The sequence below is a fragment of the Myotis yumanensis genome, unplaced genomic scaffold (genome assembly GCF_028538775.1).
Source record: "Myotis yumanensis isolate MYYU_CA2020_CCGP unplaced genomic scaffold, mMyoYum1.0.hap1 SCAF_4, whole genome shotgun sequence".
Classification (NCBI taxonomy): Eukaryota; Metazoa; Chordata; class Mammalia; order Chiroptera; family Vespertilionidae; genus Myotis; species Myotis yumanensis.
The window spans coordinates 23195036-23216011 of record NW_027223755.1 but is presented as its reverse complement, the minus strand read 5'-3'; the positions used below and the strand labels follow the sequence as shown (position 1 = coordinate 23216011).

The 20976-nt window shown below is 37.6% G+C and overlaps 1 non-coding gene across 1 annotated transcript; it reads right to left on the bottom strand.

The window, feature by feature from the left end:
* Positions 1-20471: 20471 nt before the first annotated feature.
* On the bottom strand, positions 20472-20607 carry LOC139009643 (small nucleolar RNA SNORA44). Its single transcript, XR_011471366.1, has one exon. It is a non-coding gene; the product is annotated as a small nucleolar RNA SNORA44 (small nucleolar RNA).
* Positions 20608-20976: the final 369 nt, after the last annotated feature.

The window sequence follows — 20976 nt, the reverse complement described above, 5'->3', positions numbered from 1 at the left end:
ATTAGTAGGTTTTCTATCTCTAATACAAAAAGAAAAAGAAAACAATTGTTTTTAAGCCCCTATTCCTTAATGATTCCACAAATAAGGGATTAAGAGCTGAGAAGGCACCCTAGCTGGTTTGGCTCAGTGGATAGAGTGTTGGCCTGCAGACTGAAGGGCCCTAGGTTTGATTCTGGTCAAGGGCACATACCTTGGTTGCGGGCTCGATCCGCATTAGGGGGCATGCAGGAGGCAGCCAATCAATGATTCTCTATCATCATTGATCTCTTTCTCTCTCTCTCTCTCTCTCTCTCTCTCTCTCTCTCTTTTCCTCTCTGAAATCAATAAAATATATACAAATAAAAATTTAAAAATAAAAAGCTGAGAAGGCTGTATAAACAAGCCATGTTACTTTTACAATAATTTATTACCCCAAGCCTAAATCCAGTTGTCTTGTCAATTCTTCACAAATGTATTCTTTCTTTGTCTAATGTGTATAAAAGGTTCCTGCTTTGTTCACTTCTTGATCACATATTTCTATGAGTTCCAATATGTATGAAATGAAATTTGCTTTTCTCCTATTAATCTCTTTTATGTCTACTTAATTATTAGGCCAACCATAGAACACAGAAGGGAAGAAGGGAAAAGTTTTCATCTCCTACAATACGTTTCAGCTAATTACAATATTGACAAGTTCTATGGGTCAATAAATCATGGCACAAGGCAGGATGGCCAGGTAGATCTGAGGAAGGAAGGGATGGGAAAAACACAGATTTGAGACTTACAGGATTAATCAAATATTCATTATTCATGTGACTTTTTTCTGTATTCAGGGTGTATGGTGTACATCACTATACCAGGCCTCTAGCAGATATTATTATATTTACTTCCCCCGCATATTCCGAATCCCACATAGTTGAAGTAAAGATTGTGATAAATATTTGTATCTTATAGAGACCTTATGTACAGAATTTTAGTGACTTAAAAGTGTTTTATAAAATCTAGTTTTGAAATGTGTTACTATAATATAATTGTATGCTCAGTTATATAATGAGCAAAAATTCATGTATCAAATAATTTGTTTATTAGAGATTAATTAATTCAGAAAGTTGGCTGTGTATATCAGATTAATACCAGTATCCATTCATAAAATATTGCTAAATTGAAGATTGTATTAATAAAAATAGCAAAGCATCAGGTTCTTAAAACACTTTAGCTTAAAAAATAGATTATAAAGCAATATAAAACATTATTAAATAAAGTTAAAACATGTGTTATAATTTAAAAATTTGGGTTTCTTATTTAGGAAAATAATGGAGTAAGAAGAAGGCAAAAAAATACTAGGACATACATAATGTGAGTTAAAAGATAACATATATTTAAATTCCTATATACTCAAAGGTACTACTTTTGAGAAATCTTGCTAAATGTCAAGCTTAATTATAAAAGCGAAGAAATTTAAAACTATTAATCAATATAATTTTAGAGGCTTTTGAGAACTTGAGAATCTCTCAAATCGTGCTTAAATCAATTTTATTACAATTGTTAATGCCGCTAGCTGTCTTTGAATTCAAGAAAGTATATTCACTACTGATATTTTCAATAATATTTTGAAGTTAATGAATGGCTCCAAAAATATTGGAGGGTAGATTATGGAAATAATTTATTTTTTTACATTTCATCTACTCTAAAGTCAAATATATTCTTTTAAATATGTTTATAAAGTTCTTGTCATTTTGTCATTAAATATTTCTGCAATTTTATTAAAGTTTTCAAAGATGATAGGCCTGACAACACCTTTCCTTCAAATAAGGATGACTATACTAAAGTTGTGGGGTTTTTTCAACTGTTTAAATGATAGTCATCATCTTCAATATCTATTGAAAAACCAAGAAACATTTTGCAAGGTCTCTCTGGGTATCATAGCACATATCACATAGCATGAAAAATGTTGCTTCAGTTTATGTACACAGTTATTCACTTACTGACAGATTGTTCGTATCCCACCAAAACTCCTGTGTTGAAATCCTAACCCCCAAAGGTGATGTTATTTGGACCTGGGGCTTTTGGGAGGGTATTAGCCTGAGGGTGGAGCTCTCAGGAAAGGGATTAGTGTCCTTATCTAGGAGACCCCAGAGAGCTCATTCACTCTTTCTACCATCCTATATAATAAAAGCCTAATATGCTAAATGTCCAATCATCCATTCAACTAATCAAAGCATAACATGCTAATGATATGCTAAGGCTGCTCAACCGCTCACTATGGTGTGCACTGACCACCAGGGGGCAGATAGTTGACCAGTTGCTATGATGTGCACTGACCACCAGGGCAGACACTTTGACTGGTAGGTTAGCTTGTTGCTGGGGTCTGGCCAATCAGGACTGAGGGAGACGAGCTGGCATGCCCTGGAGCCTTCTTGCGGTCCCTCCCTGGCTGGCCAACCTTCTGCATCCCTGCTAGGCCCCGATTGTGCACCCATGGGGTCCCTCGGCCTGGCCTGTGCCCTCTGGCAATCCGGGACCACTTGGGGGATGTCAGAGAGCCAGTTTCGGCCTGATCTCACAGGCCAGTCTGAGGGACCCCACTGGTTCACAAATTCGTGCACCAGGCTTCTAGTATGAGGATAGAAGGAGAAGTGAGCTGTCTGCAGCCAGGAAAGGGCTTCTCAAAAAAATAAATGGAAAATCTGTGACTATTGAGAGGAATTACTTTGAGGACAGTAGTAATTGAGGGTTGGAAGGAGTCTGTGTACCATATTTAGTTAAAAACATGATATCTGGCTCTTCTCTCCTCCAAACATTTTTGGGTTTTTTTTTATGCATTTTGGAGGTGGTTTATCATGGACTTTCAGTGCAACTATATAGGCATTGAGTTATAACATTCTAAGTTCCAGTTAGTTTATTCTATTAGTAATTGAATGACTTTAAACACTTTTCTAAATTTCCTGGACTACAAATTCCTTATTTTTAAAGTGACTTGATACTCTGGCTAGATTTATATCAAGGAGCAAAGGTCAAAAATACCTGTTCCAGATGGTGAACCTACAATACAATATAAAGATGATGTATTATAGAATTGTACCCCTGAAACCTATATAATTTTATTAACCAATGTCACCTGAGTTAATTCAATAAAAAAGAAGATGAAAAGGACATTAAGCTTTAATATTAGAGCAGCTGTTGAGCTGACATATTTCCCCAGGTCAGATTATCCAAAGAACACAGCAATCTGGTTTGATTTCTAGGTGACTATCAGAAGCAGTGGTAACATAGAATAAAAACTATTATCCATAAGATGTCTACTTAGTTTACTACAACAGAATCAGCTTTTAATCCAATTCAACTCAACTATCTATTGGCTTCTGTCACATAGAGGGCAATGTCCTGGGATGTGTGGGAGCAGGGCATTACTGGGGGTAAGGGGAGTCTTCTCAGATGAACAAGACCCAGAAGCACCCTAAAATGATATAACTTTAGAGGCAGAAATGTAATAAAGTACACAGATCATTATTATACAAGGTCATATTAAAAATTCCCCTTCCAGACCAAAAAGCATAGGGGTGTCTAAGATGAATTTCATATCAAGATGAATATTGAAATATATAGTGAAACAGATATTGAAAATGTGAGTAATGGTACATAACCAAGAGGCCAGGAAGAAATTGGCATATACTTACATTTGATTAGAGTCTGTTTCAATAATTTATTACTGCATGAAAATATACTCCAATGTTTAGTGGTTTAAACCAATCTTAACTTTATTTGTTCATAAATCTGTAGGTTGATCTCATTCTTCAGATTCATAAGGTATGGATGGAGGTGTAAGAATAACTGGAAAATCCAAAATATCCTCACTCACAAGGCTGAAAGTCTGTGTTGCATGGTAGCTGCTATCTGAGCTAAGGCAATCAGCAAAGAGCCTGGTTTATCGTCATATAAGTCTCTCCACACAGATACTTGGCTGTCCTGACAGCATGGTGGGTGGCTATATTCCAAGAAAGTATCTATAATACTAAAAGCATAATATGCTAATTAGACCAGACAGTTAAACGACCTCTGGACGTCCTTCCAGAAAATCTTCTGGATGAAGCCAGGGCTGTGAGGGCTGAGCCCCTTGTACGAATTTTGTGCATCAAGCCTCTAGTAGTAAAATAATGAGAATATTTTATATAATTGAGGTATAATGAAAACATATGTGGTCTTTGTTTTGGGTCCCTGGCACAAAACTCCTAAAACCCTAGGAATTTCTTGAGTGATAGGAGTGCCTTTTATCACCGCTCGGGAGCACCTTTTTGTGCATTTCTGTGTTTATGGTAATAAAGTCCCTAAGGGTGTGACCCCTAGATATACTCAGAATGAGGAGTAACTTCAGAAAGCAATGACAGAGATTTCATAAGTTACTGTATTTTGTCGTTGAGGGCACAAAATTCTCATCAGGCATATATCATGCATACATATGAAAGAGAAACAGCTTAGATTTTGAATTATAATCTGTTATTTTTTTCAAGTGGCAGAGTTCTTGCAAATAAATATTTTCTGAAATGAAATAATGTAGTTCTCCATAAAAATAAACCTGTTATAGTTGAGTAAATCAATTAAAGTGTTGGTGTGAGGGATCCCTTCCTTAACCAGCACTAAAGCTGCTCCACCAGAGTGAGTGAGGAAAGCTGGGAATATAAACACAATGCTAAAAATATTTCAAGAACAGGTAGGTCAGAAACTCTGAATCTATAATTCATCACATGAAAAAATACTTTGTCTCAGAACTAAGAGTAAGAATGTGTTCTGTCAAAGCAGTTCTCATATTCAAAGTATAACTGCAGCCATACTAAGAGGTGTCGGATGTATAATGTTTCCCTTATTTCCTTTACATTATGATTTTTGATGATTTGGAAAGATTGCTTGCTTTGATAGACAGAACCAACAGAGAGACAGACAGACATTCAGGCATAAAAAGAAAGATAATTAGTTCTCCTTGCTCCATGGGGATCTTAGTCTCATACGGTAATTGTTTGGTGCAGATTGAAACTAGAGAAATCAGCAGTAGAGTAGAGCTGAAAGGGCCCCAATGAAAAAGACAGATGATTGGGAATATCGGTGAGAATATGGACCAACCGAAACTGTCAAATATACTAGTAAGCCAGTAGAGGTATAAACTGAAAACTGTCATTATCTATTATAGTCTAACCTACACACTTTCAAGATATACTTCGAAGTATAGCCTTCTAGGCATATACTCAACCTAAATGCATGTGTGTGTGCATTCACTTACACACACATACATGTACACACATGTTTTTAATGACAACAGTAATCATTATAATCTCAAACTGGAAACAACCCAAATATCTAGTATTGAGGATCGATAAGTCAATAATGCTAGCTATCTGTAGCCCCTGTTTCTCCTCCGCTGGTCCTCAAGACTGACCCATTGTTTCTTCTTGTTACCTGGCAAGCTTTGAGCTAAATGAGAAAAAGAATCATTCCCAATGCAACAGATATACAATTTCAAACAAAGAAGCACACTACAATTATATGGTTATAAAAATTTATCAAGAAAAGAATGTCTAGAATCAGATCTCCTCTTTTTAACTTCCATTTTTACATTTACCAATGGTACACCTGTGTATATTTCACACCTCCATGCCTTGTTTCTGAAGACTTGCCACAGTATTAAACATAAGAAAATAAAATAGTTTATGTTAAGTTTTCTCTAAACAATATTGAGGAAAGGAGACAGGACATTTACAAGAATTGGGAGTAAATACTCTGCCAATAGTTGTAGTGGTGAAGTGGGTAATTTATCTTATAAAGAGAAAGACTTAAACCCTTCTTAAGCAGATACACACATTCAAAAGTAATGTATTCATATTTGATTTCCTATTTCACGGAAAAGTCAAAAGGAGGATAACATCATGAGGCTATAACAATCAGAGCAACAGTATAGTGATTGTCATTTCAAAAAGAACTCGAAGAAAGTGAAAAAACAGCCCAGCAGACTTTCTGAGCAATAGAAATCCTATAAACTCAGCCTTTGATATATATAACCTTAACCCTAACAAGTAGAAATAATAAAAGGCCAGGGAATTTTATGATTGGCAAGTTTATTCAAAGACAGATCATTAAACATGCTTTTCCTGTGATGTTCTCAAATTCTTCAATTCCTGTTCTGAAATAGTTTTCATGTTGTGCCACTTTGTTTGCCTGAGATATGCCGGAAAAAATCCTTTTGACAGTCCAACATTGAATAAAACGATGCCATTTCCTTAAGCAAAAAAGGACAGAGCTGTGCTGCCAGCCTTTCCAAGTGCCGACATTGCTTCTTTCTAAAGCACCTGCTGTTACACATCAGCCTCAGCGGGCAAAGGACACAGAAAATGACAGCGATTTTGTTATTATTATTTCTTTCCAGGGTGTGAAGACAGGGTAATGAATTTTCTCCAGACAGCATTAATTTATGGCATGCAGACAAGCACTTGCTTCCTTAACCTCCAGACTCATGAGCCGTAAATATTACTGTGGAAGGGAAGAGAACGAGTAGCTGCTATAGAAAGTAATTGACAGGCAAAACCAGAGAAAGGACTCAGTTCGGAAGGTGTTCTTTATCATGGAGCATTGGATGTGAAGCAGAAAATAAGACGTGCGCAGGAAAAAAATAGAACTAGTTATAGCGGACATGCTCGTCTTTTTATCATATCCTTCCATCCATTTATTTTATCTTTGGCAGTTCTTTAATCTCATTTGATTTATGAGCATAAAATGTAATTTTTTAAAAAATTCCACACTCTGTGTATACAGGCAAATGTGGGTCAACTACACAGACCTTACCCCCACATACGTACAGACATCTCTATAAAATCTATTATAATTGAACACTTCCTTTGGTTCTTGTTTTGAAGTTCTGGTGGTTACTTCTGAACAGCCTGAAATTTTATTCTCAGAAACCTTCAAGTTTTTGGTACCAGGCTCAGCCATGGGGCCATGCCTTCTTTCACACACAATGCTTTATGCAGATACTACTGTACTGATCTCACAGACTTTCTGAGTTAAGGTTGTCTCTCAAATCGATGTGCTAGCCATTCCCTGGTCTCCTATCTTTGATAGATCTGCCTTGGTTTTTATCACCATTCTTTTTGGGGAGCTCAGAGCCCCTGCTCACAATTGGAATTAGATGTTTCTTCATCAAAGCTCTGCTTACTTTGTTGGTTCTTTTTTAAAATTATTATTTTCTAATTCTTCTGTCAGTTTTCCTCCTAAGACAGCTGTATGCTTTGTGAATTTGTGAGTCTTTCCTCTTCAACCCTTTCTGTCTTCCTGATTTCAAGACCTTCTCCTCCTTGAGTTCTCTTTCCTGACATTTTAAACAAGTGACTATCAGAAAAGTTAAATCATTTCTTTATTTTCATGGACAGAAACAGGATTAATTTGTCCTCCTTTGGAAATAGGAAAAGGAAATACTTATTTCTTTTATTTTTACGTGAAAGTTGGAGCAGTAATAAATTCCTATTATAAAACTTTCAACATTGTTAGTTTGTCATTATTCCCATTATTGGTAATATTGGATCTAGCAGTCTCTATAAAAATCGATATTTTTCCTTGATGGTGGCAAACAAAAGAAAAAAAAGGAAATATTTTGTGCACCTTTTTGTAAGCAACCCTGATGTCGTGGGAAGTCTTATACATTAAAGGCTGGATACACAGGATTTCTGTTGTTCAAGAAAGTCTTCTGGGCTGTTTTCCATGTTCTTCAAGTCCTTGAGATGACAAAGTCACTTTATTGTTAATCTGATTGTTATAGCTTCATGATGTTATCTTTCTCCTATTCTGTGAAATAGGACATAAAGTATATATATTTTTGAATATGTATCTGCTTAAAAAAGGTTTAAGCCTTTCTCTTTATATAATAAACTAGGGACCTGGTGCACAAAAATTTGTGCACTCGGGGGGAAGGGCACAGCCCACCCAGCCTATGCCCTCTTACAGTCTGGGACCCCTCGGGAGATAACGACCTGCTGGCTTAGGCCTGCTCCTGGGTGGCAGAGGGCAGGCCCAATCCCTAGGTGCAGCCCCTGGTCGGGCTCAGAGCAGGGCTGATTGGGGAGTTGGGGCGCCACCCCCTGTCATGCACAGAGCAGGGTGGATTGGGAGGTTGCGATGCCACCCTCAGTCACGCTCAGGGTAGGGCTGATTGGGGGGTTGGGGCACCGCCCCCTGTCACACTCAAGGCAGGGTCGATGGGGAGGTTGTGCTGCCACCCCCTGTCACGCACAGAGCAGGGCCAATCAGGGGGTTGGGGCTCCATACCCTGTCACGCACAGAGCAGGGCCCATCAGGGGGTTGGGGAGCTTCCCCCTATCACGCACAGAGCAGGGCCCATCAGGGGGTTGGGGAGCTCCCCCCTGTCACTCACAGAGTAGGGCCGATAGGGGAGTTAGGTCACCGCCCCCTGTCACACACACAGCAGGGCGGATCAGGGGGTTGGGGCACTGCCACTGTCACACTCAGGGCAGGGCCGATGGGGAGGTTATGGCTCTACCCCGTCACACACAAAGCAGGGCCCGTGGGGGGGGCAGGGGGCGCTGCCCCCTGTCACACACAGAGCAGGGCCAATCAGGGGGTTGGGGCGCCGCCACTCTCACACTCAGGGCAGGGCTGATGGGGAGGTTATGGCTCTACCCTGTCACACACAGAGCAGGGCCTGTGGTGGGGAGGGGGTTGGGGCGCCGCACCCTGTCACACACAGAGCTGCAGGGCGATCAGGGGGTTTGGGCACTGCTCCCTGTCACGCTGATCTGGTGCCAGGAGGCCTTGCGGCTCTGCTGATCCCAGTGCTAGAAGGCATATTACCCTTTTACTATATAGGATAGAGACCTGGGGGCCAGCTGGTTTGCCCTGAAGGGTGTCCTGGATCAGGTTGGGGGTCCCCACTGGGGTGCCTGGCTAGTCTGGGTGAGGAGCTGAGGGCTGCTTTCAGGCTGGCAATTGACTGAAGCTCCCAACCACTCCTTTTTTTCTTTTTCTTTTTTTTTTTTCTTTTATTCTGGGCCAGCTTTAGCTCTGGCTCCAGCTCTGAGGCTACCGCTGCTATAATCGAAACAATGTATAACTCCAGCTCTGAGATCCCGGCTGGCTGAAAGCTTTTTTCTGGGGTTTTGTTTAGCTTCTATATTTGCAACATAGTTTCTTAGAGTTGTAGCTCAGAGGCCAGCAAGTCAGGCAGGGAACGTTGGAGTCTGCAGTCACTGGAGCAAACAAGCCTCATGTTCGCTTCCAGCTGCCTGGCTGCCAGCCGCCATCTTGGCTGACAGTTAATTTGCATAAGGATATGCTGATTAGCCAATGGGAAGGGTAGCGGACATATGCTAATTACCATGTTTCTCTTTTATTAGTGTAGATTACCCACTTCACCACTACAACCATTGGCAGATCTCAATTCTCATAGATGTCCTATCTCTTTTCCTCCATGTTATTTAGAGAAAACTTAAGATAAAATGTTTTATTTCCTAATAATTAATATTGTGCAAGCCTTCTGGCTTATTCCATATTTCCAAAACAAGATACAATTAGTGCTTCCATATTGCCTGTTTGGTTCAAACAAATTTAGAATGAACCTTGTGGAGTTAAAAATCTATGAGGGAAATGTGTTGGATATGTGGACAAAATAATGCAAAGATGAAAAAATGTCCAGATCTAAAATTCCTTCCTAACCCTCCCTCCACTCACCCTCACCCCTGGCAAGTATCTGTCACCTTCCCTTTATCTTGATCACAGGATGGAGGTAGGCTTAGATTCAGTGTTACCCTTGGGACAATGGGACTTAGAGAAGCTGCAGTGTTGCTCTTTTTTCCTGAACTTTGACCTTGGCTCAGCTGTGCAGATTTCTTAATTTTGTGTCTTAGCAAGAACTTGGAAAGTACGGTGGGGCCTCCGGTTAGCCTGCCAGGGTGGATACAATGACATCAATGTCATCTCTGCTCCTTGGCTAGCACTAACATTTGTGCATCTGAGTGAAGCTAAATTCCCACTGGTCTTTCTTCTCCAAAGCAAGCAGGAAACTTATTTCTCTAATTGCCCAATGACAGTGTTTTAGTTCCCATTCTTGTATGCACTTTTAGAATCTGCTTATCTCTTTCTCCCTGGATCTATAATCCATTTTTCATCTTACTGGGTAAATTGCAAGCTCGTTAGTGCAATGAGAAAGGCCTATTTTAATTTGGCACTGACCGACATTTTTGCACAGTAACTACCAACAACCCAGGCTTCTAGGACTGATTTACAATCGCCATATATGTCTCATTCTTCACTCTTATTCCTGTGTCGCCATATGTCTCTAATATATTTCCTTGATTCGTCCTTTCAATGAACCCTTGTTTACCTTCAAAATTCAGGTTAGTTATTACCTGTTCTGCAAATCTTTCTCCAAATTCCGTATTTCTGTCTTAGGTAGAGTTAGGTGAGCCTCTGACTCCACATAAATGTAAAGCAGGATATAATTATACTGTGGCATTTATCACATTCTATTGTAAATGTTTCTCTACTACAGCAATATCCATTTTATTATAAGCAATAAAAAAGAATGTCTCTTTAAAAAATCTTTATATCCACAGAGTTATACTTGTGCTTGCAACACTGAGGCTAAGTAAATATTATTTGAATTCACAGAGAATAGCATTTCAATTTCATCCAAAAATTTGGTTGCCTTGCATATCAGTCAAATTTGCTGCAGTAACAAAGGAGCACACAAATCTTAATAGCTTACAAGAGCAGAATTTACTTCTCAGTCACATCATTTTTTCATGGCTGTAAGTCAGCTTGGCCTGCTGCAGCTCTGCTGAGCTCTGTCAGCCTGCAATCATTCTGATGCCTGCGGTTTCCCAGTCTAGAACCAAGACTTACAAAGCAGCTTCTGCTTGGAACAGGTTTCTCTCATGGCAGAGCAAGATGGCTGATAGACAAACACAAACTTTAAAGTTTCAACTCATACCTGGGATAGTAACACTTTGGCCCACATTCCTTTACTCTAATCAAATAATTTGACCAAGCTTATAGCCAGGAGTTGAGGATGTAGCTCCTCCTACATAAGGAGCAGTGAATAAAAGGACAATGACAATACTAGTGGCCCGGTGCATGAATTCGTGCACATTGAAAGGAAATTAATTAGAAATAATAGTTTAATATTGCTATTCACCTTTTCTCTATAATAGAAGTGGCAACCAAATTCATGATCCACAATGACAGATGGAAATACATGGGTACAATTGGCACCAGGGAGAGCTTTATATGTATAGCACATGTGTGAGTCAACTTAGCCTTTTATAGATATAGAATAAATTTGTTTAATTAGACCTGCTTTATGATGTAGCTAAACTTTTTCCAGCCCAGTGAAGCACCCCAACTTATCTTTCAGGTAACTGTCAGCAACATAGCAGTAAATATCAACTTGAAGCAGATTATTATTGTAGATCATGCAGGGAACACAAAGGGTAAACTATTCAACTGTAGCAGTGTTTGACTATATTCTGTGCAGTGAAAAAAAATGAAGTCATTTTCAAGGTCCACCATTTCTTACTTCTTTTCAGTTGGGTCAAATTTCTAAGCTTTCTAAATCTCCGTTTTCTGCTAATAAAAAGGAAAATAGGATTCCACTGAGTCTCCTATCTCCCTACTCCAGGACTTCTGTGAGGATCAAATGAGATGAGACACAGGAAAATGCTTCACAGACATTTGGTTAAAGTGTAAAATGTTTCCACCTGTGTTCCTGGAACTCCAAGAAGGCTAGTCACTAGGGAGAGGAAGCTGGGCATTGCTACGTGATGTCATTACCCAGCACCCAAAGCTATAGTTTCGAGGCTGGGCAATGGGTTGCATTTTGCACCATTGGGTTTTGGCAGCATGGGCTGAGATTTGGTGGGGTGTCACTCCAGGGTGGTGGTGGGGCCTGTGTCCCACTTGGGGGAAGCTGAATGTTACTTTCTGGGTGCCAGGTCTGCGGTGCCATTTCTCTGTGCATGTCACTGCAGCTCCTGCATTGAACTTCTGCCACCTGATGGTCAGTGCGCATCATAGCGACCAGTCAGAAGGTGGGAAGGACACTTAGCATATTAGCCTTTTATATATATTCTAGAGGCCCAATGCATGAAATTCATGCAAGAGTAGGCGTTCCTTCCCCTGGATGCCGGCACTGGCTTCCCTCTGGCACCCGAGACCCTGGCTTCCCTCACAGAGGGAGGCCCTGCTCACCTGCTGCAGCCCGCTGGTCGGTGGCCTGGGCCTCCCTTTTTGGGGCCATCATGGAGCCCCCCAATTGATTGTCCTACAGTCTGGTGGCCTGGGCCTTCTTCTGCAGGGTGATCATGTGGTGATGTCCGGGCCCCTGACCAATCGCATCACACCCACCTTGGCTGGCCTGGCACCAATGGGTGTCATAGCGTGGTCCTGGATGGTTGTCCAGATGGTTGTTCCACTGTTCAGTCAATTTGCGTATTATACTTTTATTATATAGGATATATTGTGATGCTTGTTATGAAAAGCTAAATATATGCTGTTCTAAAAGCATGTGGAAGGTGCCTAGACCCAGATATGTAGCAAAGCCCTGACCTGCACTAGGGTAGTTGATGGCACGTAGCTGGAGTAGATCAGGAGTAGATGAGTCTAAAAGGCAGAAATCTTGTAAGAAGCATTTTGGAGGATCAACTGACAGGAGCATCTGCCCTGAATTTTAATATTGTCTCTGAGGCTATGTGTGATATTTCAATATAGGCAAGTTTGTAATTTTCTTTAATTCAGATTTTATTATAAGTGTATTCCTCATTTATAATTTCAAAATAATGAACATGTTTGATGTCAACCACTAACTTAGGAAAATCAGATTTCTGATGTATGTTAAGAGATGCCAGCAATTGAAATTTAATGTTGGACTAAGAAAATGAGGGACAATATGAAAAAATTAATGGATTTAATAATTTTTAAGAAGTACCAAGTGATGTTCATTAGTTGTTCAACTTATCCCAGATTTTTAAAAATTGTGTGTGTTTCTTTTTATATATCAACATATTTTTCACTGATAGTCTATATAAAAAGTACAGTGATCCCACTTCTTGGAATGTATCAAAAGAAACCCAAAACACCAGTCAGAAAGAAGATATGCATCCCTATGATCATAGCAGCACAATTTACCATAGCTAAGATGTGGAAACAGCTCAAGTGTCTAACAGTAGATGAATGGATAAAAAAGCTGTGCTACAATTATGCCATGGAATACTATGCAACTGTAAAAAAGAAGAATATCATACCCTTTGAGACAGCATGGAGGGACCTGAAAAGTATTATGCTAAGTGAAATAAGCCAGTCAGAGAAAGACAAGTATCACATGATCTCACTCATAAGTGGTAAATAAAGAACAAAATAAAGATGAACAAAATAGATCCAAAGACATAGAAGCATGGAACAGACTCTAAGGGAGTTGAGGGTAGAGAGTTGAGTGGGTGGGAAAAGATTAACCAAAGAACTTGTACTAGTATGCTTATATGCATAATTCATGGACACAGACAATAGTGTGGTGAATGCGTGGGGCAGGGGGTAGGTATAGGCTAGAAGGTATCAATGGGCGAAATAGGGGACATCTATAATACTTTCAACAATAAAGATTAAAGACAAACAAAAAGCATACAAAATAACAACAATAACACAAATGTACTCGTTATGTGAATTAATATAAATAATTTTTGCAATTATGGTACAATTAGATGGTACATTTACTTAATACCTTGAAATAAAGAGATAAATAGTAACAAGTATTAAAATAAATTTCTGATGCATGGAATATATTTGCATGTACATTCCATGTATAGTCACATAAGTAGTGTATATGTTCGTGCATTTACATATACAGCTCATATGAGCCATGAGATGCATATACAGTGACTCTGGTCGTAACCATGGAGTGCTAAAAAGATCCCTGACATAGGAACCCTGGAAACAGCTGACTAATCAAGTTCATGAGTGAATATGGGTAACAGATTACCTGAGTACAAGATTGTCTGGGTGGGCCTTCATTTCCTTTCTTTTAAAATTGAAAATGTTAGATTCTTGTTTAGTCTAACTTGGGAGCTTTTAATAGCTAATGTTTTATTACGTAAATATTGGAAAGTGAAAGTATAATGATGTTGATTTGGTATCTCAATTAGGAATGGAGCAGACAGAAATACTGAAACTATTTCTTGACAATTTATTCCAAGCACTATGGTTTTATCCACTGTCCTTAAATTGTAAGGAAGGGTAAAGAGAAGAATTTATGTGTATCTATTTTAGTCTGTTCTTTACTTAATATGCTTCTATTTTATCACCTTTTCCCCTTGTTCTTCTCAGAGCAATTCATCCTAGATTTTTTCATATCCCTCTTATTTGGAGTCCCTTCCTATAATATTGCTTACTCATGATTATAATACTTTTCATTTTCCTGCACAGGGCTTTTACTTTGAATTTCTGTTAAGTTTATTAAGCGCTGAGATGACCACTACTGAAAACTTTATGGAAGATAAAACTGACTATGATACATGTACCTGTGCACATGCCAAGGGATTAACATATTAATTCACTTTACCTTCTTTGAAAAGATATTAGGATGCTGCAAATATGCCACCAAATGCTAAAAATAGGACCACACATTTTTAAGTGATGGAAGTTAATTTAAAAATTTTAGGAATGTTATAACACTTTTCAGAAAAGCGTGTTCCTCACTACTTATTTTTCTATTTGTGTTGCTGCATCTATGAATAAGGTATTTTCTTTCCTTATATTCATAAATTGCTCATTGTCTATATATGCATACCTTATTGATTTTGCATAACAATTTTGCAAGTAATGATGCTACTAAATTATTTTATTTTAATAATTTTCAGTTAATTTTCTCATTTTTTCCAGATAAACAGGTACATTATTACATGTAATTTTATTTTTCTCCTTTCTTCTTATATAGATATTCTTTTTCTAATGTACTTTATGTTGACCAGAGCTTCTCAAATAATCACCAAAGCCGAAACCGGTTTGGCTCAGTGGATAGAGCGTCAGCCTGCGGACTCAAGGGTCCCAGGTTCGATTCCGGTCAAGGGCATGTACCTGGGTTGCGGGCACATCCCCAGTGGGAGATGTGCAGGAGGCGGCTGGTCGATGTTTCTCTCTCATCGATGTTTCTAACTCTCTATCTCTCTCCCTTCCTCTCTGTAAAAAATCAATAAAATATATTTAAAAAAAAAAAATAATAATCACCAAAAAAATGACAGTGAAAGATGAAGAGAGTCCTCTTTATTACTGAATTTTTAATAAAACTATTTCAATTGTTTTATTAAAATTAGGTCTGTTTAAATGAGATAGTTTTAAATCAACTTAAGAGTATACTGTTTGCATCTTGTGTTAAAATTAATAGTATCAGGAATATAAAGAGAGCATCATCAAACACTAAGCCGAACCTGTAAACCAGGTTACTCTCTCCCTTGCATAATGGTAGGCAGAGTTATGAACTGACTCCCAGGGTCTCCCACCCCTCGGCATCCACACCCAATTCCTCATGGCAGCAACTATGATAGATGTCACTCCGATGTTTAGGGTATATTATAGGGCACAGTTGACTTTTAGAAAGTTGATTATCCTGGGGAACCTGAATAGGTCCATTGGGATGGAATGCTGTTTTCAGATAATATTATCAACTTCTTTAGTCATGTTAAGTCTGTCCAAGTTTTATAATTATTCTTGAAAGGACTTTGCTAAGTTCATATTATTTTGATCATTGCAGTGATAAAAACCTGTGTTTATCTATTTATTTCTCAAATAAAAACACTGTGACAAAAGTGTTTCTTGAATATTATGGCTTGTGTTTGTTTTCTAAAATGTCTTATTTTTTGTATGTTAAGTCATTTCAAACCACATAATGTAGTGCAATGAGATGTAAACAGATATGACAAGAGACATTTCCTTCTCTGGAAACAAGTATTGATTTTTTTCACAGTGTTTACTCTGCATAAGTTTTATTCCAACGAACCATTTTCAAAATCTTCATCTAAACTCATTTTGCAACTAGTTGCACAGTTCTATGTTTCCTACCTGGCAATAAAAGTGTACTCTTGCCCTAACCGGTTTGGCTCAGTGGATAGAGCGTCAGCCTGCGGACTCAAGGGTCTCAGGTTCGATTCCGGTCAAGGGCATGTACTTTGGTTGTGGGCATGTCCCCAGTGGAGAGTGTGCAGAAGGCAGCTGATCGATGTTTCTCTCTCATCGATGTTTCTAACTCTCTATCCCTCTCCTGTCTCTCTGTAAAAAAATCAATAAAATATATTTAAAAAAAATAAAAGTGTACTCTTAATGTATACTGCTGACATGCAGAAATAGGATTGAAATTTGTATGTTGATCTTGAATGCTGTTATGTTGTTCAATTCACTCATTAATTCTAGCAATGTCTTTATAGATTATATTTTATATATAGATTATATTTTCTTTCTTTCTTTCCAATCCATATGCCTGTGTTTTCTTTCCTTTTGCACTGGCTAGCTCTACCTTTATCACATTGTGTAGAAGTCCTAAGTGGCCACATTCTTGGTCTCCTCTCTCTTTGGGAAGTCTCTCACTATAAGTATAATGTCAACTGTATATTTATTCAGTGCCATCCTGGCTAGAAACGTATCAATAGCATTGTCTTTTCAAAGAGATAGCCTTTGTTTTCATTGAATTTTCTCTATTTTTCTGTTTTTAATTTTATTGATTTCTGTTCTGGTCTTCATTATTCCTTTACCTTTTGCTTGCTTTGTGTCTAAAGTGGTTTTCTTTCTCAAGTTTGTAGTAACATAAGAGACTTTTGTTACAGATTTTACATCTTCTTTTCGAAGTTAATGCTGTAAGTTTTCTTCTGATCACTGCTTTACCTGTACCCCACAAATTTTAGTGTGTTGTATTAATTTATTTTTATTTCAAAATATTTTAAATTTTCCTTTAAACTTGCATTTTTTCCTTTAGGTTATTTAGGCATATTTTTTTAAATTTCCAAATATTTGGGAATTTTTAATTAATGTTTCAGGTTTAATTATGTTATATTTTCAGAATGCAAATTGTATGATTCAATTATTTTAAATTTGTTAAAGTTTGAGTTGTGAACAGAATATGGTCCTTCCTGGGAAATGCTCCCTGTGCACTGGAGAGGAATGTATATTCTGTTGTTGGGTGGTGGGTTCAACAGGTGTCAAATAGATCAAGTTGGCCAATAGATTCAGGTCACCTATATCTGAACTGATCTTTTGCCTAATTGATCTATTAATTACTGAAAGGGGAGTGTTGAAGTCTTCAACTATAATTATGGATTTATCTGATCCTCCTTTCATTTCTGTTTTTTTTTTTTAAAGCATATTTATGTTTTTTTTAAATATATTTTATTGATTTTTTACAGAGAGGAAGGGAGAGAGAGATAGAGAGCTAGAAACATCGATGAGAGAGAAACATCGACCAGCTGCCTCCTGCACATCTCCTAGGAGATGTGCCCGCAACCCAGGTACATGCCCCCGAACAGAATCGAACCTGGGACCCTTCAGTCCGCAGGCCGACACTCTATCCACTGAGCCAAACCGGTTTCGGCTCATTTCTGTTTTTATTCCATGTACTTTAAGTTCTATTATATATTACATTAGAGGCCCGATGCACGAAATTTGTGCAAGGGTAGGTCCTCGCAGCCCTGGCCACCTGGGCTGCAGCCCTGCCCTGTCCCTCTGATGGTTGTTCCAGAAGGTCGTTCCACCTTTGGTCTAATTAGCATATTCGCTCTTTATTATATAGGATATATAATTAGGATTGGAATGTTCTGAGAATTGACCATCATGCAATATTGCTATTTACCCTGACAATATATCCCTATTTTTCCTCAAGTTTTTTCAAATGTTTATCTTGGTTTGCAACATACATTTTGAAATATTCTGAATTCAACCTTAAATAGTAGTATTTGTAAGAGATTTGTAATATTATATTCCAAATAATTCCCTCACAATTTTTGTGCCATGATGGTGAAACCTTTCACTTTTCAAATGCTATACACATAATACATGGTATAACTTTTGCTGCAAAGGTTTTATTTTAGAGCAGTTAAAATTAAAAGATTTATATTTTATCATTACAGATTTCATTTCTGAAGCTCATCATTCCTATGCAGAGATCCAAGTTTTGAGTTAATTTTACTCTTTTCTGGCTTAATAACCTGTCTTCATCTTCTCTGTGCGCACCAGGTGGTCATCAAAGGGAGAAACCTGCAGGAGGTTGCCATCCACACATGTCTGCAGACTTCAGGGTCATCACACTATTACACTATTCAACACTTGGCCCTTAGCAATTTATTAAACATTCTAGATTAACCATTTTGCTGGCTTAGATGGCATTTCACAGCATTTGCCCCCAGTAAGAAAATGTTGGGACTTTGTTTCTCCCAGCAAATGCCTGTTTCCCTTCAGATTTAGGGTTAGTTGCTTGTCCTGTGATCTCATTTTTTTCTCATGGCTTTAAGGAAAGATAATTTGCAGTTTGCCCAGAACTTCCCCTATTATAAAGGTAGGAGCAACACTCATTCCAACTCCACACCTCTCATCTGAAACCAGAAGTCCATTTTGTTTTGTAAAAAGAAAGATAGGTATTCAAAAAATAGTCAATGCAGTTCAAAGGTAACTATATGTTTGTAAAATGTAGTTTTACATATTGAGCCTTTCTACATTTCTGAAAAGAGTAAAATCCCCCTGTAATTTTAACATAATCAGAAAAAATATTAAAAATGATAGAATTATGAACTCAGAATCATGAATATTCAACAAAAGAAATCAGAATGGAAATTTATGGGGGAAAACAGTACATTTGAGAATAAATAATTAAAAATACGATTATGTAGAAACCATAGATAAATGTACTCGTTTCTAGCTCTTGCAGTTTCAAAAATGTATTAGTATAAACACAAAAGGGCACATTTTGATAAATAGTGTCCGCTTTTTTTTTTTTTTCTTTGTGCCTGACAGAGGAGCCAGAGAAATTTGGACATCATTGACAGCTCATTTGAATTCTGTTTATATTGTTATCCCACAGTTTCATCTCACTCTTGTGGATGTGAGTCTCAAGAGACCATAAAACCCTTCTTGATTTTACCAGTGACTTCTTGGAGAGATCTAGGAGGAAAAATCACTTAGCCTTCCCTTCAATTTTCTTTTTTATCTGCAAAAGGAGAATGGCAATAACTTTTTGTGTCTTCCAAGCCTATTTTGATGACTGATGACATGGCATTCTGTATTCCTTGGAAGAAAAGTGATAGATAAAAGTGCATGTATAACAGAGTAAGATTATAAGTGAAGTTTAGAAACACAAACAAAATTGGAAGGGTGTAAATGTATTTCAGTGTGAGTGCCTCAGCCTGCTATTTAACTCAATTTGATTTAACTCTGTAAATTGACTTTTATCTCCCTCACCTACAACAATTATAGGCCTTAAGCCAGGATTTTTTCTCACATTAAATATACCTCAGAGGGACTGCTTTTGCTGGATCCATCCACTGTCACAAGATGACTGAGCATTAAAAATCCCACCTGCTGTGGAACAGCATGCTCCCAAGTGCCACTGCCAGAGTTAAAAAAATAAAAATACATAGTGGCATTGAATTGCACCAAGGGGGCCCTTCCTCTTGGCATAGCCTCCTAGAACCTGAGAGGAGGTCTGGGTTTAAACCCTCCTTAGGAAGACAAATGGAACACCAGGAGTTTTTAATTTCAATGTAATCAATTTGATCTTGGTGTTATGGAGATTACTATAATATATTTTATAATTTAGGAATGCATTTAATTATTGACTGTTGTGATATGGACTCTATCAACATTTTGTGCTGTATGAAACTCTACTATTTCTTTATTATGCAAAAATATTTCTTATACTGTAGAGCAATTGGGGAAATTTAGAAATAACTTTGTTTTTCAGTAACAAATAAGGCAGCTTGAGATTAGACAATGGACACAACAGATATGTGATGACAACAGCTGCTTATTTTATTTGTTTTTTTTTTCTTGAGTTTTGTTTGTAGGACCACATCTCTTGTTAATAATTGACATCTCACAGGGAATATAAGAGGGAAAGTAAAATAATATGTAAGGACAAAAGTGGGAAGCAAGGCTAAAAAGTCTGACACCAAGGAAAAAAAAAAAAAAATATATATATATATATATATATATAGAGAGAGAGAGAGAGAGAGAGAGAGCTATATAATAGAGTGATCTTTGTCATCAGGGAAGAAAATATGGTGCTATGAGAAGATTATTTTAAACACATTTTAAACATAATGATGCTTAATTAATGTACATTAATTAGAATGTGTTTATAAACAGCTGCAATTCATTTAAAGCTAAATCTGCCAATATCAAACATGAAAAATAATTATATATATGTATATATATATATGTATATATGTGTGTATATATATATACATATATATATATCTTAAAGGAAAGGTGAGTGACAGACGCAGCTGACCTGAGCTGAGCTGTCAAAGTCTCTCCAGGTTGCTCTCGAGTGCAGTTGAAGATCCCATAGCTACACATCATATTTTCTTAAGAGTCCTTTGGGCAATGCTAGTGATATATTTTACCTCCCATTTTAACTTTTTTGGGGATTAAAATAGCAATAAAAGGTAACATATATTTGAAAAGTGAATTTGTAGAATTTATTTTTAAATGAAAGTAATAAATTCACATATTTTTAAAAACATCTTTACCGAAAAATAATGTATATGTATCCCACAGCTCACCCACTTAAAGAGTACAATTCAATGGTTTATGGTACATTTACAGAGTTGGGCAACCTTCATTCTAATATTATATGTTCCTTCTCAATATTCTTTGCTGCCTTTATCTCTCTTCACAGCTTTTCAATGTCAGAACGCTCTTGAGCTACCTTAAGCCATCTGTTTTAAGATACACTTGAAAAGCCCTCAGGATTAGTCA